General features: G+C 40.3%; 1 protein-coding gene across 46 annotated transcripts in view; it reads left to right on the forward strand.

Moving 5' to 3' along the window:
* LOC108035740 (zinc finger protein ubi-d4 B) overlaps positions 1–25,829 on the forward strand; it is a 156,202-nt gene that overhangs the window by 126,660 nt on the left and 3,713 nt on the right. The window contains exon 12 of one of the 46 annotated variants that reach the window (XR_007764911.1): positions 10,518–10,764. The exons of 44 other annotated variants lie outside the window; for them this stretch is intronic. The gene's annotated coding sequence lies outside the window, so the exon portion shown is untranslated. Of the gene's footprint in view, positions 1–10,517; positions 10,765–24,123; positions 24,371–25,829 lie in introns of all 46 variants that reach the window. One more of the 46 variants, XR_007764910.1, reaches the window with a different exon arrangement.

Below are 25,829 nucleotides of genomic sequence, written 5' to 3' on the forward strand. Positions count from 1 at the left end.
TGTAGAAAGTACTATTAATACAACATGAAAGCAGCCCCGCCGGTTGGACCCATTTTATTTCTTTCCTGCCTGCAAGGTATACTATCGTGGGGTGAATTTAATATATATAAGTTGTAACGAGTCGCCACATTCAAATTAACTTCAGGCGGAGGTGGTACCGTGGTGGTCAAGCGCACGCGGGTCTATTCGGCTGGCTGCTTGTCGGCTGTGGAAGTGGATGAAAAAGGCCTGACCCCATGAAGTGCCTATTTGGTAACGATAATTGAAATCTAACTTCGCGTGCTAGACAAGCTGAATTCGGAAATGAGCAGCACCATATAAAATCGAAAGGAAAGTCTAAAATACCCCTAATACCCTAGCCGAGTCTCAAATTCACCTCGTTGGATGTTTCCGAGGCTCTATCATGCCCACCCAACCATTGGCCGTTCTCTCCCACACGTCCGAACGACCCCATCTATACGAGCTACCCTATCGGGGAATCATTCTAGCTGCGGCAACAAATTGATAATTTAGCACATTACAAAAATTTATTACCAGCTAAAAAGATTAAACAAAGAGAATACATATCTTAAATCTAAGCATGCAAGAGTATATAATGATGCGATTTAGTTAAATGAGCATAATTTTAAATGAAATTGTGATTATGCGGCGGAAATTCAATTTAAATTTACTTTATGACTTTATAATGCAAAGGGGTAAGAAACAAGTAATCAAGAAGAATAAAACTGTCAACAAAAAAAATCACAAGGAGAGGATTTGTCATCACGATTTTTTGACTGTAGGTAAAGTGTAATTAATTTTTTTTTTCCTTTCTTTTCTCTTTACATCGTCTTGAGTTTATTTTCTGTTTTTTTTTTTCAAATATAAAAATTTTGGCACTCACCGCTCACAGAACATCCAACGAAGAAAGCGCTTTCACCGAAGATGCTAGTGGCTGGCTGCGGGAAAATATATGGATAATGATAAACTCAAAATGATTTGATTTACACGACCAGAATGCACTGCACAAAAAAAAACAACGGACGCCGACTCTGCCTCCTTGCCCGATTTTTAAATCGCTTCGCCATCAATCAACAAACAAATTCTTTTACATTAAACATTACACTTAACCCAACTTGTTGCATAACAATCGTTTTCCCTTGGCAGGTCTTTAACAAATTTTCATACTCTCTGGAGGTTAGGTCCGAATGTAAGGGCTCGCAAATTCTCTCAAAACTGCTTCACCTGGGCGGGGTCACAAAACCGATGGAGGGCTTAACTCTATAGATTCCCCCCTTTGAACTTTATTTTAGTTCTACGGCTTTTTACGGTGCAAATTCACGGTTCTTGAAGAAAAACTCCGCCGCGGTTCCGCGACGGACCGAACGTCTTACAGCGCGATCGAAATACCGCCCTTGGCTCTCGCTTAAACGACGAACGATGCCCAAGCTAAAGCTTTTATTTATAAGCTAGGAGACGAAAATGGTGATGTAGGTCGGGATTTTTCCTATCGCCCCAACAGCAATGCTGCCGGCGGGGCCCGGAACTGGGAACTTTTCCGCTCCTCGACGTAGGCTTCTGAGCAGCTTGTCCGGCTATACCATAGGGGATGACCTCCTTAGGTCTGAGCGAATACACGGCGGCCGCGCAGGCCGGCTAGTAGCTGCCGAATAAGCTCAACATTACTTACTCGACCTCAAACCTTGCGATAACGACCAGAACTCACCCCAATCCGTAATTAATTTCCTAAATATGTATTTCCTTTTCCTTTTTTCCCTTCCGGTGTCTCGGCAACATGAACAGGCTGATCAAGTCACCCGCGCTAAACTTTTGCGGATTACACTCGTAAAGAAAATTTACCTTCTGCTTGCTTAGGCTGCCGAAACGGAAAAGACCGACTTTGACGCCACAATTCAGGCGGTAACCCAAATCCCGGAGTATGAGGTGAAAAACTAGTCTTGAGAAAGCCTGACATTTGCCCCTGTTGCTCTCACTCATTCCGAAAACTGCAGCAAAACCTCTCTGCGCATGAATGCTAGATGGCGCCACCCCTGTGTCTCTATGAAACACAGATGGAGCCGCTTCTGCTAAAGCAAGCGCTACAAAGTACCCCGTACTTTTTACAAAGGTTTTCAATATTTGCCTGGACATCTTTGCAGAACACACCAAACCCGGCTTCCATTAAAGACTGGATCACCCCAAGTTCAATTGGACTGTTTTTCGGGCTTTCCGATCTGCCTGATGCTCTCCTCCAAATTCGGATCAGCAGAAAATCTAACTGCACAGACCGCCTTAGCGGACATCATGCGCTGCGTTCAGCAGAACATTATGATATCTGATCACTGATAAAATTTTTACGATAGATTTGCTGAACGCACATGATTACTAATCATGAAGCAAAAATGCGTGAGTATGATCAGTAAAAAAGGAGCATAAAAATATTTCGCTACCTTTTTGTGATACATGTTACATTGCTCCTTTCGTATATCGATGAGGCAAGTATTGATGAGCAGATACTTTTATTTTTTCGACATCGATAAACTTGATCTCTGATTACTGATGCATTAGTTTGTTGAGGTGCATCAGTAATCAGTAATCATGTTGCTTTGCTGACCGCGGCCAATGTTCAAATTTTCACGGTCAAGAAAGTGAACTGAGTCGCACCGAAAAGACATCGACTAACTATTACGCAAAACAATTCGTGCAATTTAGATGGGAAACAATATGGGAAATTTTCAGAACGGCAAAACGTTATGAACTTTCCGGTGGTTGGTGGATAGATCTCTTTGGGAAGACTATAGACCACTTCTCTCAGTTCTGTTTTTCAGCGCGGAAATTGGATAAGCTAAAAAAATATTAGAACAAATAATAGGCACGTCGTTGTTTTTAAAGCCTAGAGAAGTCTGCATATAATTAAATGGAATCCCGCACACTAACGCGCCATCTTGGTGCCACGCAGTGCGTCACCGCGTGAATGCTCAAAGAAGCAAATCTTGTAGTGTCGGTATCTTTATAACAAAGAAACGCTAAAAACTACTTCATTGTCTGATGAGCTGAACATTTTTCAATTGTAGAACTTGCACAGTAGAATGGAATTGACAATTAGTGTTTTACGATTCTAATAAAGCAATATAAAGAAAATGAATTTCAAGAAAAAAGAAAACACAAAAATTCCAAGTAATCGAATGTATTAACTACATTACATTCGCCCTGACGACTTCGCGGTGGCGTTCAGCCCAGCATCATGCTACGCCGCACCGCACCGACCCAATATGCGCGCACCTTGGAGCCTTGGACACAGATCGGCTAAGAGTTTCACCAGACCAAAAAACGTATTCCCTGCAGAGTGGCCAAACATTTTAAAACTAATCCGCAATGCATGTAGCGTGGTCTAACTGTTAGGCCGCGAAAAGTTGGAACAATTAAAAAGTTGGTCCACAAAAAAATGTAAATAAAAAATGTTCATGGCAATCTTTTTATTTATGTTAATAATAAGTAGTTAAGGCTTCCGTCAAGTTTAGCGAATTCTTCGCCACATAATCCGTGCAATTGATGGTAGATGGTTCCAATTCCCACGGATGGAAACGTAGTTCTACGATTGATACTGCTGGAAGGCACCTAGCATCCTGGCAATGTCTACAGTTGGCTCCAGGTGTCACTTAGCAGGCGGCCCTATTACCTCCTCCCTAAAGAAGCCTTCAGCTCCACATTATCTACCAAGAAGCTGGTGGTGATAGAGTTCGGAGATCGTTGTTCCGCTAAAAATTCTTCTGTTATGGTATTGCTTCCGGTTGGTCAAGTCCCACAATAATGATAAACGGCTTGGACTAGGCGTCCGTTTTCACCTCCTGGGTATTTTTGTTATTCTCCATTAAAATGAAAATACCTCTTCCCTAAATTTGGTAACGCTGAAATACAGACCCGATGAAAAGTGTTAGCCGGGCTTCTGGCTTTAGCTCTCTCGCGGTTTTTGTCGATGTGAGTACTAGGCTTAACCAAATTTAAACTTTGAGTGTGTTCGTGCAGATGCTTTGTTCAAACAAAAAATTCAAATCAAAAAACTAGAACAGGAAAAATTCCCAAAATACTAAAAGTGTTTGGGGAAGTCCACTAGAGCCCCTTAGTAAAAAGGAACTTGCCAAGTGGGTCTACGCTCCCTGAAAACCGGCTCCTACTTATTCCAGTCACATGCAGTTATAAAGGAAATCGGAGCTATATGAGCAGAATTCTTTAAACTTCTAATTTACACAAGCATCCGTTGATAGTCCATTTATTTTTTAATTTCTTTGTGGACAAGCAGTCTTAAATGCTGCAAGTAATATTATATCCTTTCGTAAACCAACCCGGCTTCTTGATATTAAGACCGTGCTTCATGTATTGCGGGTGAATTTTAAAAACTTCAGTCGCAGTACAAAGAGTAAGATTTTCGACTAATAAAACTTTTAGCCAATTTAAGTACTAGGCTTTAGATCATAAATGTGTCAATATCAACCAAAAACTATATTTTTGTCGCAAGAATATTGTAAAGTTAAACAAAATAAAAACAATAACTGTGCAAAAACCGAATCACCTAAAAGCTCCACATTTTTCTAGAAGCAAGAATTCAGATCGGCTAAGATTTTCACTAGTCATATTTGTAGTTTGACCGAAAATAGATCACCCGCGCAATCCACGTTGCATGGCGGCCAGGACCTGCTTAGTTTTCACTTTTCAATCCCGAACTTTTCAACGTAGCGATCTTGCTCCTTCTAAGCTCCCACTTACTCTTTGCTTTAAAATCTTGTCTATTCTTGATGGTTCGATTCCTTCTGATCGACTGCCATCGCCCTGCGGCTTTATATAGGGCCTCCAGGAACCGTTATTTCCCTTTTGGGCATAGCCCGCTAAATCTGTCCACTGTGGGTTCAAAATATGTGGCTCTTGTTTGACTTATCCTTTACGCGCAGCTTCCGATTAAAGTTCTACCTATTGCTACTGCCTCGCTGGTTCCCTTGATGCATGTGGCACGCCTGTGTCTTTCAACTACCCACGAGATACTTGCCAAAATAATCTATTATCTTTATTGTTTACCCTTCATTCTTAGAGAAAGAGGGTATACTAGACTCGTCAAAAAGTATATTTGATTGACAAGACGAGACAGATCGCCTTGACCCCTTTACTCCTCATTCTTAGAGAATTACTAGACTCGTCAGAAAGTATATTTGTTTGACAGGACGAGACACATCGCATTGACCTAGCCGTGTGATGCCCTCTGGACCTTAGCTACCTGTGTCTCAATTCAGAGATTCCTGGTATCCCAATCGTTGCCGACCCTATACTATCCGACTTTATTTCAGTCCATATAAGCGTTGATATCTTGAATATTGTAAAGGCAGGAAAGCTGAGCAGCAAATAAGCGTTGATATCTTGAACGTTGTAAAGGCAAGAAAGTTGAGCAGCAGAGCATGCAGATGCTAAGGATTTTTGCGCAGTGCTAATTTAATTCTGCAAGGTGGCACGTCTTCTCAAGCGCCCATAAACCAACCAAAACAAAGGCGCTCACAGTTTTTAGCTATAATAGGAATAACTGCATTATACAGAATTCGTCAATACCTATCGTTTAATAAAATAAAAGCTTTGTTTGGGTTTTAAATCCTTGAAGTGCATCACAAAAGCTTATGGCGTATTTAAATCTAGTTCTCCCATCGACGAAGGCCGCTAGCCAACCATAGGACATCGAAAGAGGTAAATTGGAGTTAATTTGGAGTTAGTACCCTTCCTATCGAGTCCATCCGCTACAAACGGTTGAAAAATGTGAAATTCTTATTCCTACCGAGCACATCCACCATTTCCCATCTATCACAACAGCGCTATAAATCATACTTGGCAACAGACTGCACGTGACTTACCCGAACATCCATGTCTGCAGCCATAGGAACAGTTTGCTCAATATGGTCTATAATTTTGTTAGCTTCCTGGTATCTGTAAGAAATACATCTACCACAAAAATAAATCTATTAGAGTCCATGTAGAGGATACAGTATGCGCTTAGGAAAGAGGTGGAGCCATTTTATTTCTTTCCTGTCTGCAAGGTATACTGTGGTGGGGAGAATTTATAATATATTGTTGCGAGCATATACGTACCCTGTACTTTTTACAAAGGTATTTAATATTTGTCTGGGTCACCCCAAGTTCAATTGGACTGTTTATCGGGCTTTTCGATCTGCCTGATGCTCTCCTGCAAATTCGGATCAGCAGAAAATCTAACTGCACAGACCGCCTTAGCGGACATCATGCGCTGCGTTCAGCAGAACATTATGATATCTGATCACTGATAAAATTTTTACGATAGATTTGCTGAACGCACATGATTACTAATCATGAAGCAAAAATGCGTGAGTATGATCAGTAAAAAAGGAGCATAAAAATATTTCGCTACCTTTTTGTGATACATGTTACATTGCTCCTTTCGTATATCGATGAGGCAAGTATTGATGAACAGATTTTTTTTTTTTTCGACATCGATAAACTTGATCTCTGATTACTGATGCATTAGTTTGTTGAGTAATTGACCGCGGCCAATGTTCAAATTTTTACGGTCAAGAAAGTGAACTGAGTCGCACCGAAAAGACATCGACTAACTATTACGCAAAACAATTCGTGCAATTTAGATGGGAAACAATATGGGAAATTTTCGGAACGGCAAAACGTTATGAACTTTCCGGTGGTTGGTGGATGGATCTCTTTGGGAAGACTATAGACCACTTCTCTCAGTTCTGTTTTTCAGCGCGGAAATCGGATAAGCTAAAAAAATATTAGAACAAATAAAAGGCATGTCGTTGTTTTTAAAGCCTAAAGAAGTCTGCATATAATTAAATGGAAGCCCGCAAGCTAACGAGTCGGCTAGGTGCGACGCAGTGCGTCACCGCGTGAAAGCTCGAAGAAGCATATCTTGTTGTGTCGGAATGTTTATAACAAAGAAACGCTAAAAACTACTTTATTGTGTGTAGAACTTGCACAGTAGAATGGAATTGATACTTAGTGTTTCACGATTCTAATAAAGCAATATAAAGAAAATGAATTTCAAGAAAAAAGAAAACACAAAAGTTCCAAGTAATCGAATGTATTGACTACAGTACATTGGCCCTGACGACTTCGCGGTGGCGCTCAGCTCAGCGTCATGCTACGCCGCACCGCACCAACCCAATGTGCGCGCACCTTAAAGCCTTGGACACAGATCGGCTAAGAGTTTCACCAGACAAACCCTGCAGAGTGGCCAAACATTTTAAAACTCATCCGCAATGCATGTAGCGTGGTCTTACTGTTAGGCTGAGAAAAGTTGGAACAATTAAAAAGTTGGTCCACAAAAAAACTTAAATAAAAAATGTTCATGGCAATCTTTTTATTTTTGTTAATAATAAGTAGTTATGGCTTCCGTCTAGTTTAGCGAACTTTGCCACATAATCCGTGCAATAGATGGTAGATGGTTCCAATTCCCACGGATGGAAACGGAGTTCTACGGTTGATACTGCTGGAAGGCACCTAGAATCCTGGCAATGTCTACAACTGGCTCCAGGTGTCACTTAGCAGGCGGCCCTATTACCTCCTCCCTAAAGAAACCTTTAGCTCCACATTATCTACCAAGAAGCTGGTGTCGATAGAGTTCGGAGATCGTTGTTCCGCTAAAAATTCTTCTGTTATGGTATTGCTTCCGGTTGGTCAAGTCCCACAATAATGATAAACGGCTTGGACTGGGCGTCCGTTTTCACCTCCTGGGGGTTTCTTTTGCGGTATTTTTGTTATTCTCCATTAAAATGAAAATACCTCTTCCCTAAATTTGGTAACGCAGAAAAACAGACCCGATAAAAAGTGTTAGCCGGGTTTCTGGCTTTAGCTCTCTCGCGCTTTTTGTCGATGTGAGTACTAGGCTTAACTAAAATAAAAACAATAACTGTGCAAAAACCGAATCACCTAAAAGCTCCACATTTTTCTAGAAGCAAGAATTCAGATCGGCTAAGATTTTCACTAGTCTTATTTGTAGTTTGACCGAAAATAGATCACCCGCGCAATCCACGTTGCATGGCGGCCAGGACCTGCCTAGTTTTCACTTTTCAATCCCGAACTTTTCAACGTAGCGATCTTGCTCCTTCTAAGCTCCCACTTACTGTTTGCTTTAAAATCTTGACTATTCTTGATGGTTCGATTCCTTCTGATCGACTGCCATCGCCCTGCGGCTTTATATAGGGCCTCCAGGAACCGTTACTTCCCTTTTGGGCATAGCCCGCTAAATCTGTCCACTGTGGGTTCAAAATCTGTGGCTCTTGTTTGACTTATCCTTTACGCGCAGCTTCCGATTAAAGTTCTACCTATTGCTACTGCCCCGCTGGTTCCCTTGATGCATGTGGCACGCCTGTGTCATACAACTACCCACAAGATACTTGCCAAAATAATCTATTATCTTTATTGTTTACCCTTCATTCTTAGAGAAAGAGGGTATACTAGACTCGTCAAAAAATATATTTGATTGACAAGACGAGACAGATCGCCTTGACCCCTTTACTCCTCATTCTTAGAGAATTACTAGACTCGTCAGAAAGAATATTTGTTTGACAGGACGAGACAGATCGTATTGACCTAGCCGTGTGATGCCCTCTGGACCTTAGCTACCTGTGTCTCAATTCAGAGATTCCTGGTATCCCAATCGTTGCCGACCCTATACTATCCGACTTTATTTCAGTCCATATAAGCGTTGATATCTTGAATATTGTAAAGGCAAGAAAGTTGAGCAGCAGAGCATGCAGATGCTAAAGATTTTTGCGCAGTGCTATTTTAATTCTGCAAGGTGACACGTCTTCTCAAGCGCCCATAAACCAACCAAAACAAAGGCGCTCACAGTTTTTAGCTATAATAGGAATAACTGCATTATACAGAATTCGTTAATACCTATCGTTTAATAAAAAAAAAGCTTTGTTTGGGTTTCAAATCCTTGAATTGCATCACAAAAGCTTATGGCGTATTTAAATCTAGTACTCCCATCGACGAAGGCCGCTAGCCAACCATAGGACATTGAAAGAGGTAAATTGGAGTTAATTTGGAGTTAGTACCCTTCCTATCGAGTCCATCCGCTACAAACGGTTGAAAAATGTGAAATTCTTATTCCTACAAAGCACATCCACCATTTCCCATATATCACAACAGCGCTATAAATCATACTTGGCAACAGACTGCACGTGACTTACCCGAACATCCATGTCTGCAGCCATAGGAACAGTTTGCTCAATATGGTCTATAATTTTGTTAGCTTCCTGGTATCTGTAAGAAATACATCTAGTTAGTTATTTTAAAACCACAAAAATAAATCTGTTAGAGTCCATGTAGAGGATACAGTATGCGCTTAGGAAAGAGTTGGAGCCATTTTATTTCATTCCTGTCTGCAAGGTATACTGTGGTGGGGAGAATTTATAATATATTGTTGCGAGCATATACGTACCCTGTACTTTTTACAAAGATATTTAATATTTGTCCGGACATCTTTGCAGAACACACCAAACCCGGCTTCCATTAAAGACTGGGTCACCTCCAAGTTCAATTGGACTGTTTTTCGGGCTTTCCGGATCTGCCTGATGCTCTCCTATCAAATTCGGAACATCAGAAAATCTATCTGCACAGACCGCCTTAGCTTTCCAAAAGCGGTTCGGATATTAATAAGTCTCAAATTAAGAACACTGAACCATATATTCGACTTCTTTCATTTTCAAAAGTTTCCCGATATCATGCGCTGCGTTCAGCAGAACATTATAATATGTGATCACTGATACAATTTTGGTATCAAAGCTTAAGGCTTCCTTCGTACCAGAGTAGATTACAATTGCTAAATTTCCCGGCACTTGTAAATCGTAGAACAATGCTTGGTACTATTTTTATACAAAATCCTATAAGACATTGATTCTGCAGATCTTTTAAACCGCCTAACATTCAATGTTCCTGTTAGACTAACACGAAATTTGTATCCTTTAAATTTGCCACCATGTTCAGCAAATGTTTGTCTGCACGAGCCCTTTCGCGTTCATATAATAACTATTATCATTTAATGACATTTAAACTTTTATCCAGATATTAAAAACTAATATTTTAACTCATTCGCTTAATTTTTAGTTGTGCCTCTATTCTCATTTGTGCCTCTTCTCTATTTGTTTTATGTATCTTCCTCGCGAACTCAAATGTTTTGCCCAAATTGATAATAGGGCCCCGCGCGTAACAAGCACGTGGTTGTATCGTTGGGCCAATTCCATCATATATAATTTTGTTTACTCCCTGGCAATAAATACATTTTGTTAGTTATTTTAACACGACATATATAAATCTGTTAGAGTCCATGTAGAGGATTATGAAAGAGTGTAGAAAGTACTATTAATACAACATGAAAGGAGCCCCGCCGGTTGGACCCATTTTATTTCTTTCCTGCCTGCAAGGTATACTATCGTGGGGTGAATTTAATATATATAAGTACCCCGTACTTTTTACAAAAGTATTCAATATTTGTCCGGACATCTTTGCAGAACACACCAAACCCGGCTTCCATTAAAGACTGGGTCACCCCAAGTTCAATTGGACTTTTTATCGGGCTTTCCGATCTGCCTGATGCTCTCCTCCAAATTCGGATCAGCAGAAAATCTAACTGCACAGACCGCCTTAGCGGACATCATGCGCTGCGTTCAGCAGAACATTATGATATCTGATCACTGATAAAATTTTTACGATAGATTTGCTGAACGCACATGTTTACTAATCATGATGCAAAAATGCGTGAGTATGATCAGTAAAAAAGGAGCATAAAAATATTTCGCTACCTTTTTGTGATACATGTTACATTGCTCCTTTCGTATATCGATGAGGCAAGTATTGATGAGCAGATACTTTTATTTTTTCGACATCGATAAACTTGGTCTCTGATTACTGATGCATTAGTTTGTTGAGGTGCATCAGTAATCAGTAATCATGTTGCTTTGCTGACCGTGGCCAATGTTCAAATTTTCACGGTCAAGAAAGTGAACTGAGTCGCACCGAAAAGACATCGACTAACTATTACGCAAAACAATTCGTGCAATTTAGATGGGAAACAATATGGGAAATTTTCGGAACGGCAAAACGTTATGAACTTTCCGGTGGTTGGTGGATGGATCTCTTTGGGAAGACTATAGGCCACTTCTCTCAGTTCTGTTTTTCAGCGCGGAAATTGGATAATTGGACGCAGTGCGTCACCGCGTGAATGCTCGAAGAAGCATATCTTGTAGTGTCGGTATCTTTATAACAAAGAAACGCTAAAAACTACTTCATTGTCTGATGAGCTGAACATTTTTCAATTGTAGAACTTGCACAGTAGAATGGAATTGACAATTCTAATAAAGCAATATAAAGAAAATGACTTTCAAGAAAAAAGACAACACAAAAGTTCCAAGTAATCAAATGTATTGACTACATTACATTCGCCCTGACGACTTCGCGGTGGCGCTCAGCTCAGCGTCGTGCTACGCCGCACAGCACCGAACCAATGTGCGCGCACCTTAAAGCCTTGGACACAGATCGGCTAAGAGTTTCACCAGACCAAAAAACGTATTCCCTGTAGAGTGGCCAAACATTTTAAAACTCATCCGCAATGCATGTAGCGTGGTCTTACTGTTAGGCCGCGAAAAGTTGGAACAATTAAAAAGTTGGTCCACAGAAAAATGTAAATAAAAAATGTTCATGGCAATCTTTTTATTTAGGTTAATAATAAGTAGTTATGGCTTCCGTCTAGTTTAGCGAATTCTTCGCCACATAATCCGTGCAATAGATGGTAGATGGTTCCAATTCCCACGGATGGAAACGGAGTTCTACGGTTGATACTGCTGGAAGGCACCTAGCATCCTGGCAATGTCTACAGTTGGCTCCAGGTGTCACTTAGCAGGCGGCCCTATTACCTCCTCCCTAAAGAAACCTTTAGCTCCACATTATATACCAAGAAGCTGGTGGTGATAGAGTTCGGAGATCGTTGTTCCGCTAAAAATTCTTCTGTTATGGTATTGCTTCCGATTGGTCAAGTCCCACAATAATGATAAACGGCTTGGACTAGGCGTCCGTTTTCACCTCCTGGGAGCTTCTTTTGCGGTATTTTTGTTATTCTCCATTAAAATGAAAATACCTCTTCCCTAAATTTGGTAACGCTGAAATACAGACCCGATGAAAAGTGTTAGCCGGGTTTCTGGCTTTAGCTCTCTCGCGCTTTTTGTCGATGTGAGTACTAGGCTTAACCAAATTTAAACTTCGAGTGTGTTCGTGCAGATGCTTTGTTCAAACAAAAAATTCAAATCAAAAAACTAGAACAGGAAAAATACCCAAAATACTAAAAGTGTTTGGGGAAGTCCCTAGAGCCCCTTAGTAAAAAGGAACTTGCCAAGTGGGTCTTCGGTCCCTGAAAACCGGCTCCTACTTATTCCAGTCACATGCAGTTATATAGGAAATCGGAGCTATATGAGCAGAATTCTTTAAACTTCTAATTTACACAAGCATCCGTTGAAAGTCCATTTATTTTTTAATTTCTTTGTGGACAAGCAGTCTTAAATGCTGCAAGTAATATTATATCCTTTCGTAAGCCAACCCGGCTTCTTGATATTAAGACCGTGCTTCATGTATTGCGGGTGAATTTTAAAAACTTCAGTCGCAGTACAAAGAGTAAGATTTTCGACTAATAAAACTTTTAGCCAATTTAAGTACTAGGCTTTAGATCATAAATGTGTCAATATCAACCAAAAACTATATTTTTGTCGCAAGAATATTGTAAAGTTAAACAAAATAAAAACAATAACTGTGCAAAAACCGAATCACCTAAAAGCTCCACATTTTTCTAGAAGCAAGAATTCAGATCGGCTAAGATTTTCACTAGTCTTATTTGTAGTTTGACCGAAAATAGATCACCCGCGCAATCCACGTTGCATGGCGGCCAGGACCTGCTTAGTTTTCACTTTTCAATCCCGAACTTTTCAACGTAGCGATCTTGCTCCTTCTAAGCTACCACTTACTCTTTGCTTTAAAATCTTGACTATTCTTGATGGTTCGATTCCTTCTGATCGACTGCCATCGCCCTGCGGCTTTATATAGGGCCTCCAGGAACCGTTATTTCCCTTTTGGGCATAGCCCGCTAAATCTGTCCACTGTGGGTCTAAAATCTGTGGCTCTTGTTTGACTTATCCTTTACGCGCAGCTTCCGAAGTTCTACCTATTGCTACTGCCCCGCTGGTTCCCTTGATGCATGTGGCACGCCTGTGTCATTCAACTACCCACAAGATACTTGCCAAAATAATCTATTATCTTTATTGTTTACCCTTCATTCTTAGAGAAAGAGGGTATACTAGACTCGTCAAAAAGTATATTTGATTGACAAGACGAGACAGATCGCCTTGACCCCTTTACCCCTAATTCTTAGAGAATTACTAGACTCGTCAGAAAGTATATTTGTTTGACAGGACGAGACAGATCGCATTGACCTAGCCGTGCCCTCTGGACCTTAGCTACCTGTGTCTCAATTCAGAGATTCCTGGTATCCCAATCGTTGCCGACCCTATACTATCCGACTTTATTTCAGTCCATATAAGCGCGATATCTTGAATAGTGTAAAGGCAGTAAAACTGAGCAGCAAATAAGCGTTGATATCTTGAACGTTGTAAAGGCAAGAAAGTTGAGCAGCAGAGCATGCAGATGCTAAAGATTTTTGCGCAGTGCTAATTTAATTCTGCAAGGTGGCACGTCTTCTCAAGCGCCCATAAACCAACCAAAACAAAGGCGCTCACAGTTTTTAGCTATAATAGGAATAACTGCATTATACAGAATTCGTCAATACCTATCGTTTAATTAAAAAAAGCGTTGTTGGGGTTTCAAATCCTTGAATTGCATCACAAAAGCTTATGGCGTATTTAAATCTAGTACTCCCATCGACGAAGGCCGCTAGCCAACCATAGGACAGAGAAAGAGGTAAATTGGAGTTAATTTGGAGTTAGTACCCTTCCTATCGAGTCCATCCGCTACAAACGGTTGAAAAATGTGAAATTCTTATTCCTACAGAGCGCATCCACCCTTTCCCATATATCACAACAGCGCTATAAATCATACTTGGCAACAGACTGCACGTGACTTACCCGAACATCCATGTCTGCAGCCATAGGAACAGTTTGCTCAATATGGTCTATAATTTTGTTAGCTTCCTGGTATCTGTAAGAAATACATCTAGTTAGTTATTTTAACACCACAAAAATAAATCTGTTAGAGTCCATGTAGAGGATACAGTATGCGCTTAGGAAAGAGTTGGAGCCATTTTATTTCTTTCCTGTCTGCAAGGTATACTGTGGTGGGGAGAATTTATAATATATTGTTGCGAGCATATACGTACCCTGTACTTTTTACAAAGGTATTTAATATTTGTCTGGGTCACCCCAAGTTCAATTGGACTGTTTATCGGGCTTTTCGATCTGCCTTATGCTCTCCTGCAAATTCGGATCAGCAGAAAATCTAACTGCACAGACCGCCTTAGCGGACATCATGCGCTGCGTTCAGCAGAACATTATGGTATCTGATCACTGATAAAATTTTTACGATAGATTTGCTGAACGCACATGATTACTAATCATGATGCAAAAATGCGTGAGTATGATCAGTAAAAAAGGAGCATAAAAATATTTCGCTACCTTTTTGTGATACATGTTACATTGCTCCTTTCGTATATCGATGAGGCAAGTATTGATGAGCAGATACTTTTATTTTTTCGACATCGATAAACTTGGTCTCTGATTACTGATGCATTAGTTTGTTGAGGTGCATCAGTAATCAGTAATCATGTTGCTTTGCTGACCGCGGCCAATGTTCAAATTTTCACGGTCAAGAAAGTGAACTGAGTCGCACCGAAAAGACATCGACTAACTATTACGCAAAACAATTCGTGCAATTTAGATGGGAAACAATATGGGAAATTTTCGGAACGGCAAAACGTTATGAACTTTCCGGTGGTTGGTGGATGGATCTCTTTGGGAAGACTATAGGCCACTTCTCTCAGTTCTGTTTTTCAGCGCGGAAATTGGATAATTGGACGCAGTGCGTCACCGCGTGAATGCTCGAAGAAGCATATCTTGTAGTGTCGGTATCTTTATAACAAAGAAACGCTAAAAACTACTTCATTGTCTGATGAGCTGAACATTTTTCAATTGTAGAACTTGCACAGTAGAATGGAATTGACAATTCTAATAAAGCAATATAAAGAAAATGACTTTCAAGAAAAAAGACAACACAAAAGTTCCAAGTAATCAAATGTATTGACTACATTACATTCGCCCTGACGACTTCGCGGTGGCGCTCAGCTCAGCGTCGTGCTACGCCGCACAGCACCGAACCAATGTGCGCGCACCTTAAAGCCTTGGACTCAGAATTTAAAATCTTGACTATTCTTGATGGTTCGATTCCTTCTGATCGACTGCCATCGCCCTGCGGCTTTATATAGGGCCTCCAGGAACCGTTATTTCCCTTTTGGGCATAGCCCGCTAAATCTGTCCACTGTGGGTCTAAAATCTGTTGCTCTTGTTTGACTTATCCTTTACGCGCAGCTTCCGAAGTTCTACCTATTGCTACTGCCCCGCTGGTTCCCTTGATGCATGTGGCACGCCTGTGTCATTCAACTACCCACAAGATACTTGCCAAAATAATCTATTATCTTTATTGTTTACCCTTCATTCTTAGAGAAAGAGGGTATACTAGACTCGTCAAAAAGTATATTTGATTGACAAGACGAGACAGATCGCCTTGACCCCTTTACTCCTCATTCTTAGAGAATTACTAGACTCGTCAGAAAGAATATTTGTTTGACAGGACGAGACAAATCGCATTGACCTAGCCGTGTGATGCCCTCTGGACCTTAGCTACCTGTGTCTCAATTCAGAGATTCCTGGTATCCCAATCGTTGCCGACCCTATACTATCCGACTTTATTTCAGTTCTTATAAGCGTTGATATCTTGAATATTGTAAAGGCAGGAAAGCTGAGCAGCAAATAAGCGTTGATATCTTGAACGTTGTAAAGGCAAGAAAGTTGAGCAGCAGAGCATGCAGATGCTAAAGATTCTTGCGCAGTGCTAATGTAATTCAGCAAGGTGGCACGTCTTCTCAAGCGCCCATAAACCAACCAAAACAAAGGCGCTCACAGTTTTTAGCTATAATAGGAATAACTGCATTATACAGAATTCGTCAATACCTATCGTTTAATAAAATAAAGCTTTGTTTGGGTTTCAAATCCTTGAATTGCATCACAAAAGCTCACTGCACGTGACTTACCCGAACATCCATGTCTGCAGCCATAGGAACAGTTTGCTCAATATGGTCTATAATTTTGTTAGCTTCCTGGTATCTGTAAGAAATACATCTAGTTAGTTATTTTAAAACCACAAAAATAAATCTGTTAGAGTCCATGTAGAGGATACAGTATGCGCTTAGGAAAGAGTTGGAGCCATTTTATTTCTTTCCTGTCTGCAAGGTATACTGTGGTGGGGAGAATTTATAATATATTGTTGCGAGCATATACGTACCCTGTACTTTTTACAAAGGTATTTAATATTTGTCTGGGTCACCCCAAGTTCAATTGGACTGTTTATCGGGCTTTTCGATCTGCCTGATGCTCTCCTGCAAATTCGGATCAGCAGAAAATCTAACTGCACAGACCGCCTTAGCGGACATCATGCGCTGCGTTCAGCAGAACATTATGATATCTGATCACTGATAAAATTTTTACGATAGATTTGCTGAACGCACATGATTACTAATCATAAAGCAAAAATGCGTGAGTATGATCAGTAAAAAAGGAGCATAAAAATATTTCGCTACCTTTTTGTGATACATGTTACATTGCTCCTTTCGTATATCGATGAGGCAAGTATTGATGAGCAGATACTTTTATTTTTTCGACATCGATAAACTTGATCTCTGATTACTGATGCATTAGTTTGTTGAGGTGCATCAGTAATCAGTAATCATGTTGCTTTGCTGACCGCGGCCAATGTTCAAATTTTCACGGTCAAGAAAGTGAACTGAGTCGCACCGAAAAGACATCGACTAACTATTACGCAAAACAATTCGTGCAATTTAGATGGGAAACAATATGGGAAATTTTCGGAACGGCAAAACGTTATGAACTTTCCGGTGGTTGGTGGATGGATCTCTTTGGGAAGACTATAGGCCACTTCTCTCAGTTCTGTTTTTCAGCGCGGAAATTGGATAATTGGACGCAGTGCGTCACCGCGTGAATGCTCGAAGAAGCATATCTTGTAGTGTCGGTATCTTTATAACAAAGAAACGCTAAAAACTACTTCATTGTCTGATGAGCTGAACATTTTTCAATTGTAGAACTTGCACAGTAGAATGGAATTGACAATTAGTGTTTTACGATTCTAATAAAGCAATATAAAGAAAATGAATTTCAAGAAAAAAGAAAACACAAAAGTTCCAAGTAATCGAATGTATTGACTACATTACATTCGCCCTGACGACTTCGCGGTGGCGCTCAGCTCAGCGTCGTGCTACGCCGCACAGCACCGAACCAATGAGCGCGCACCTTAAAGCCTTGGACACAGATCGGCTAAGAGTTTCACCAGACCAAAAAACATATTCCCTGTAGAGTGGGCAAACATTTTAAATCCGCAATGCATGTAGCGTGGTCTTACTGTTAGGCCGCGAAAAGTTGGAACAATTAAAAAGTTGGTCCACAGAAAAATGTAAATAAAAAATGTTCATGGCAATCTTTTTATTTATGTTAATAATAAGTAGTTATGGCTTCCGTCTAGTTTAGCGAATTCTTCGCCACATAATCCGTGCAATAGATGGTAGATGGTTCCAATTCCCACGGATGGAAACGGAGTTCTACGGTTGATACTGCTGGAAGGCACCTAGCATTCTGGCAATGTCTACAGTTGGCTCCAGGTGTCACTTAGCAGGCGGCCCTATTACCTCCTCCCTAAAGAAACCTTTAGCTCCACATTATCTACCAAGAAGCTGGTGGTGATAGAGTTCGGAGATCGTTGTTCCGCTAAAAATTCTTCTGTTATGGTATTGCTTCTGGTTGGTCAAGTCCCACAATAATGATAAACGGCTTGGACTAGGCGTCCGTTTTCACCTCCTGGGAGCTTCTTTTGCGGTATTTTTGTTATTCTCCATTAAAATGAAAATACCTCTTCCCTAAATTTGGTAACGCTGAAATACAGACCCGATGAAAAGTGTTAGCCGGGTTTCTGGCTTTAGCTCTCTCGCGCTTTTTGTCGATGTGAGTACTAGGCTTAACCAAATTTAAACTTCGAGTGCGTTCGTGCAGATGCTTTGTTCAAACAAAAAATTCAAATCAAAAAACTAGAACAGGAAAAATACCCAAAATACTAAAAGTGTTTGGGGAAGTCCCTAGAGCCCCTTAGTAAAAAGGAACTTGCCAAGTGGGTCTTCGGTCCCTGAAAACCGGCTCCTACTTATTCCAGTCACATGCAGTTATATAGGAAAACGGAGCTATATGAGCAGAATTCTTTAAACTTCTAATTTACACAAGCATCCGTTGAAAGTCCATTTACTTTTTAATTTCTTTGTGGACAAGCAGTCTTAAATGCTGCAAGTAATATTATATCCTTTCGTAAACCAACCCGGCTTCTTGATATTAAGACCGTGCTTCATGTATTGCGGGTGAATTTTAAAAACTTCAGTCGCAGTACAAAGAGTAAGATTTTCGACTAATAAAACTTTTAGCCAATTTAAGTACTAGGCTTTAGATCATAAATGTGTCAATATCAACCAAAACTATATTTTTGTCGATCTTGCTCCTTCTAAGCTCCCACTTACTCTTTGCTTTAAAATCTTGACTATTCTTGATGGTTCGATTCCTTCTGATCGACTGCCATCGCCCTGCGGCTTTATATAGGGCCTCCAGGAACCGTTATTTCCCTTTTGGGCATAGCCCGCTAAATCTGTCCACTGTGGGTCTAAAATCTGTGGCTCTTGTTTGACTTATCCTTTACGCGCAGCTTCCGATTAAAGTTCTACCTATTGCTACTGCCCCGCTGGTTCCCTTGATGCATGTGGCACGCCTGTGTCATTCAACTACCCACAAGATACTTGCCAAAATAATCTATTATCTTTATTGTTTACCCCTCATTCTTAGAGAAAGAGGGTATACTAGACTCGTCAAAAAGTATATTTGATTGACAAGACGAGACAGATCGCCTTGACCCCTTTACTCCTCATTCTTAGAGAATTACTAGACTCGTCAGAAAGTATATGTGTTTGACAGGACGAGACAAATCGCATTGACCTAGCCGTGTGATGCCCTCTGGACCTTAGGTTCCTGTGTCTCAATTCAGAGATTCCTGGTATCTCAATCGTTGCCGACCCTATACTATCCGACTTTATTTCAGTTCTTATAAGCGTTGATATCTTGAATATTGTAAAGGCAGGAAAGCTGAGCAGCAAATAAGCGTTGATATCTTGAACGTTGTAAAGGCAAGAAAGTTGAGCAGCAGAGCATGCAGATGCTAAAGATTCTTGCGCAGTGCTAATGTAATTCAGCAAGGTGGCACGTCTTCTCAAGCGCCCATAAACCAACCAAAACAAAGGCGCTCACAGTTTTTAGCTATAATAGGAATAACTGCATAACTTGGTCAATGAAAAGACATCGACTAACTATTACGCAAAACAATTCGTGCAATTTAGATGGGAAACAATATGGGAAATTTTCGGAACGGCAAAACGTTATGAACTTTCCGGTGGTTAGTGGATGGATCTCTTTGGGAAGACTATAGACCACTTCTCTCAGCTCTGTTTTTCAGCGCGGAAATTGGATAAGCTAAAAAAATATTAGAACAAATATAAGGCACGTCGTTGTTTTTAAAGCCTAGAGAAGTTTGCATATAATTAAATGGAAGCCCGCACACTAACGCGTCGTCTAGGTGCGACGCAGTACGTCACCGCGTGAATGCTCGAAGAAGCATATCTTGTAGTGTCGGAATCTTTATAACAAAGAAACGCTAAAAACTACTTCATTGTCTGATGAGCTGAACATTTTTTAATTGTAGAACTTGCACAGTAGAATGGAATTGACAATTAGTGTTTTACGATTCTAATAAAGCAATATAAAGAAAATGAATTTCAAGAAAAAAGAAAACACAAAAGTTTCAAGTAATCGAATGTATTGACTACAGTACATTCGCCCTGACGACTTCGCGGTGGCGCTCAGCTCAGCGTCGTGCTACGCCGCACCGCACCGAACCAATGTGCGCGCACCTTAAAGCCTTGGACACAGATCGGCTAAGAGTTTCATCAGACAAAAAAACGTATTCCCTGTAGAGTGGCCAAACATTTTTTAAAATTTTAAAAAATGTTCATGTTCATCTTTTTATTTATGTTAATAATAAGTAGTTATGGCTTCCGTCTAGTTTAGCGAATTCTTCGCCACATAATCCGTGCAAAAGATGGTAGATGGTTCCAATTCCCACGGATGGAAACGTAGTTCTACGGTTGATACTGCTGGAAGGCACCTAGCATCCTGGCAATGTCTACAGTTGGCTCCAGGTGTCACTTAGCAGGCGGCCCTATTACCTCGTCCCTAAAGAAGCCTTCAGCTCCACATTATCTACCAAGAAGCTGGTGGTGATAGAGTTCGGAGATCGTTGTTCCGCTAAAAAATTTTCTGTTATGGTATTGCTTCCGGTTGGTCAAGTCCCACAATAATGATAAACGGCTTGGACTGGGCGTCCGTTTTCACCTCCTGGGGGTTTCTTTTGCGGTATTTTTGTTATTCTCCATTAAAATGAAAATACCTCTTCCCTAAATTTGGTAACGCTGAAATACAGACCCGATGAAAAGTGTTAGCCGGGTTTCTGGCTTTAGCTCTCTCGCGCTTTTTGTCGATGTGAGTACTTAACCAAATTTAAACTTCGAGTGTGTTCGTGCAGATGCTTTGTTCAAACAAAAAATTCAAATCAAAAAACTAGAACAGGAAAAATACCCAAAATACTAAAAGTGTTTGGGGAAGTCCCTAGAGCCCCTTAGTAAAAAGGAACTTGCCAAGTGGGTCTTCGGTCCCTGAAAACCGGCTCCTACTTATTCCAGTCACATGCAGTTATATAGGAAATCGGAGCTATATGAGCAGAATTCTTTAAACTTCTAATTTACACAAGCATCCGTTGAAAGTCCATTTATTTTTTAATTTCTTTGTGGACAAGCAGTCTTAAATGCTGCAAGTAATATTATATCCTTTCGTAAGCCAACCCGGCTTCTTGATATTAAGACCGTGCTTCATGTATTGCGGGTGAATTTTAAAAACTTCAGTCGTAGTACAAAGAGTAAGATTTTCGACTAATAAAACTTTTAGCCAATTTAAGTACTAGGCTTTAGATCATAAATGTGTCAATATCAACCAAAAACTATATTTTTGTCGCAAGAATATTGTAAAGTTAAACAAAATAAAAACAATAACTGTGCAAAAACCGAATCACCTAAAAGCTCCACATTTTTCTAGAAGCAAGAATTCAGATCGGCTAAGATTTTCACTAGTCTTATTTGTAGTTTGACCGAAAATAGATCACCCGCGCAATCCACGTTGCATGGCGGCCAGGACCTGCTTAGTTTTCACTTTTCAATCCCGAACTTTTCAACGTAGCGATCTTGCTCCATCTAAGCTACCACTTACTCTTTGCTTTAAAATCTTGACTATTCTTGATGGTTCGATTCCTTCTGATCGACTGCCATCGCCCTGCGGCTTTATATAGGGCCTCCAGGAACCGTTATTTCCCTTTTGGGCATAGCCCGCTAAATCTGTCCACTGTGGGTCTAAAATCTGTGGCTCTTGTTTGACTTATCCTTTACGCGCAGCTTCCGAAGTTCTACCTATTGCTACTGCCCCGCTGGTTCCCTTGATGCATGTGGCACGCCTGTGTCATTCAACTACCCACAAGATACTTGCCAAAATAATCTATTATCTTTATTGTTTACCCTTCATTCTTAGAGAAAGAGGGTATACTAGACTCGTCAAAAAGTATATTTGATTGACAAGACGAGACAGATCGCCTTGACCCCTTTACCCCTAATTCTTAGAGAATTACTAGACTCGTCAGAAAGTATATTTGTTTGACAGGACGAGACAGATCGCATTGACCTAGCCGTGCCCTCTGGACCTTAGCTACCTGTGTCTCAATTCAGAGATTCCTGGTATCCCAATCGTTGCCGACCCTATACTATCCGACTTTATTTCAGTTCTTATAAGAGTTGATATCTTGAATATTGTAAAGGCAGGAAAGCTGAGCAGCAAATAAGCGTTGATATCTTGAACGTTGTAAAGGCAAGAAAGATGAGCAGCAGAGCATGCAGATGCTAAAGATTCTTGCGCAGTGCTAATTTAATTCAGCAAGGTGGCACGTCTTCTCAAGCGCCCATAAACCAACCAAAACAAAGGCGCTCACAGTTTTTAGCTATAATAGGAATAACTGCATAATACAGAATTCGTCAATACCTATCGTTTAATAAAAAAAAGCTTTGTTTGGGTTTCAAATCCTTGAATTGCATCACAAAAGCTTATGGCGTATTTAAATCTAGTACTCCCATCGACGAAGGCCGCTAGCCAACCATAGGACATCGAAAGAGGTAAATTGGAGTTAATTTGGAGTTAGTACCCTTCCTATCGAGTCCATCCGCTACAAACGGTTGAAAAATGTGAAATTCTTATTCCTACAGAGCACATCCACCATTTCCCATATATCACAACAGCGCTATAAATCATACTTGGCAACAGACTGCACGTGACTTACCCGAACATCCATGTCTGCAGCCATAGGAACAGTTTGCTCAATATGGTCTATAATTTTGTTAGCTTCCTGGTATCTGTAAGAAATACATCTAGTTAGTTATTTTAAAACCACAAAAATAAATCTGTTAGAGTCCATGTAGAGGATACAGTATGCGCTTAGGAAAGAGTTGGAGCCATTTTATTTCATTCCTGTCTGCAAGGTATACTGTGGTGGGGAGAATTTATAATATATTGTTGCGAGCATATACGTACCCTGTACTTTTTACAAAGATATTTAATATTTGTCCGGACATCTTTGCAGAACACACCAAACCCGGCTTCCATTAAAGACTGGGTCACCTCCAAGTTCAATTGGACTGTTTTTCGGGCTTTCCGGATCTGCCTGATGCTCTCCTATCAAATTCGGAACATCAGAAAATCTATCTGCACAGACCGCCTTAGCTTTCCAAAAGCGGTTCGGATATTAATAAGTCTCAAATTAAGAACACTGAACCATATATTCGACTTCTTTCATTTTCAAAAGTTTCCCGATATCATGCGCTGCGTTCAGCAGAACATTATAATATGTGATCACTGATACAATTTTGGTATCAAAGCTTAAGGCTTCCTTCGTACCAGAGTAGATTACAATTGCTAAATTTCCCGGCACTTGTAAATCGTAGAACAATGCTTGGTACTATTTTTATACAAAATCCTATAAGACATTGATTCTGCAGATCTTTTAAACCGCCTAACATTCAATGTTCCTGTTAGACTAACACGAAATTTGTATCCTTTAAATTTGCCACCATGTTCAGCAAATGTTTGTCTGCACGAGCCCTTTCGCGTTCATATAATAACTATTATCATTTAATGACATTTAAACTTCTATCCAGATATTAAAAACTAATATTTTAACTCATTCGCTTAATTTTTAGTTGTGCCTCTATTTTCATTTGTGCCTCTTCTCTATTTGTTTTATGTATCTTCCTCGCGAACTCAAATGTTTTGCCCAAATTGATAATAGGGCCCCGCGCGTAACAAGCACGTGGTTGTATCGTTGGGCCAATTCCATCATATATAATTTTGTTTACTCCCTGGCAATAAATACATTTTGTTAGTTATTTTAACACGACATATATAAATCTGTTAGAGTCCATGTAGAGGATTATGAAAGAGTGTAGAAAGTACTATTAATACAACATGAAAGGAGCCCCGCCGGTTGGACCCATTTTATTTCTTTCCTGCCTGCAAGGTATACTATCGTGGGGTGAATTTAATATATATAAGTACCCCGTACTTTTTACAAAAGTATTCAATATTTGTCCGGACATCTTTGCAGAACACACCAAACCCGGCTTCCATTAAAGACTGGGTCACCCCAAGTTCAATTGGACTTTTTATCGGGCTTTCCGATCTGCCTGATGCTCTCCTCCAAATTCGGATCAGCAGAAAATCTAACTGCACAGACCGCCTTAGCGGACATCATGCGCTGCGTTCAGCAGAACATTATGATATCTGATCACTGATAAAATTTTTACGATAGATTTGCTGAACGCACATGTTTACTAATCATGATGCAAAAATGCGTGAGTATGATCAGTAAAAAAGGAGCATAAAAATATTTCGCTACCTTTTTGTGATACATGTTACATTGCTCCTTTCGTATATCGATGAGGCAAGTATTGATGAGCAGATACTTTTATTTTTTCGACATCGATAAACTTGGTCTCTGATTACTGATGCATTAGTTTGTTGAGGTGCATCAGTAATCAGTAATCATGTTGCTTTGCTGACCGCGGCCAATGTTCAAATTTTCACGGTCAAGAAAGTGAACTGAGTCGCACCGAAAAGACATCGACTAACTATTACGCAAAACAATTCGTGCAATTTAGATGGGAAACAATATGGGAAATTTTCGGAACGGCAAAACGTTATGAACTTTCCGGTGGTTGGTGGATGGATCTCTTTGGGAAGACTATAGGCCACTTCTCTCAGTTCTGTTTTTCAGCGCGGAAATTGGATAATTGGACGCAGTGCGTCACCGCGTGAATGCTCGAAGAAGCATATCTTGTAGTGTCGGTATCTTTATAACAAAGAAACGCTAAAAACTACTTCATTGTCTGATGAGCTGAACATTTTTTAATTGTAGAACTTGCACAGTAGAATGGAATTGACAATTAGTGTTTTACGATTCTAATAAAGCAATATAAAGAAAATGAATTTCAAGAAAAAAGAAAACACAAAAGTTTCAAGTAATCGAATGTATTGACTACAGTACATTCGCCCTGACGACTTCGCGGTGGCGCTCAGCTCAGCGTCGTGCTACGCCGCACCGCACCGAACCAATGTGCGCGCACCTTAAAGCCTTGGACACAGATCGGCTAAGAGTTTCATCAGACAAAAAAACGTATTCCCTGTAGAGTGGCCAAACATTTTTTAAAATTTTAAAAAATGTTCATGTTCATCTTTTTATTTATGTTAATAATAAGTAGTTATGGCTTCCGTCTAGTTTAGCGAATTCTTCGCCACATAATCCGTGCAAAAGATGGTAGATGGTTCCAATTCCCACGGATGGAAACGGAGTTCTACGGTTGATACTGCTGGAAGGCACCTAGCATCCTGGCAATGTCTACAGTTGGCTCCAGGTGTCACTTAGCAGGCGGCCCTATTACCTCCTCCCTAAAGAAACCTTTAGCTCCACATTATCTACCAAGAAGCTGGTGGTGATAGAGTACAAAGATCGTTGTTCCGCTAAAAATTCTTTAGGATTGCCACTATTCTGCGTGTTTACCCTGTTATGGTATTGCTTCCGGTTGGTCACGTCCGACAATAATGATAAACAGCTTGGACTAGGCGTCCGTTTTCACCTCCTGGGGGTTTCTGTTGCGGTATTTTTGTTATTCTCCATTAAAATGAAAATACCTATTCTGCGCAAAGGTAGTCAAAGATAAAATTTCCTATTCTTTCAATTTCCCTAAATTTGGTTACGCAGAAAAACAGACCCGATGAAAAGTGTTAGCCGGGTTTCTGGCTTTAGCTCTCTCT

Source organism: Drosophila biarmipes, unplaced genomic scaffold (genome assembly GCF_025231255.1).
Source record: "Drosophila biarmipes strain raj3 unplaced genomic scaffold, RU_DBia_V1.1 ptg000005l, whole genome shotgun sequence".
Taxonomy (NCBI): domain Eukaryota; kingdom Metazoa; phylum Arthropoda; class Insecta; order Diptera; family Drosophilidae; genus Drosophila; species Drosophila biarmipes.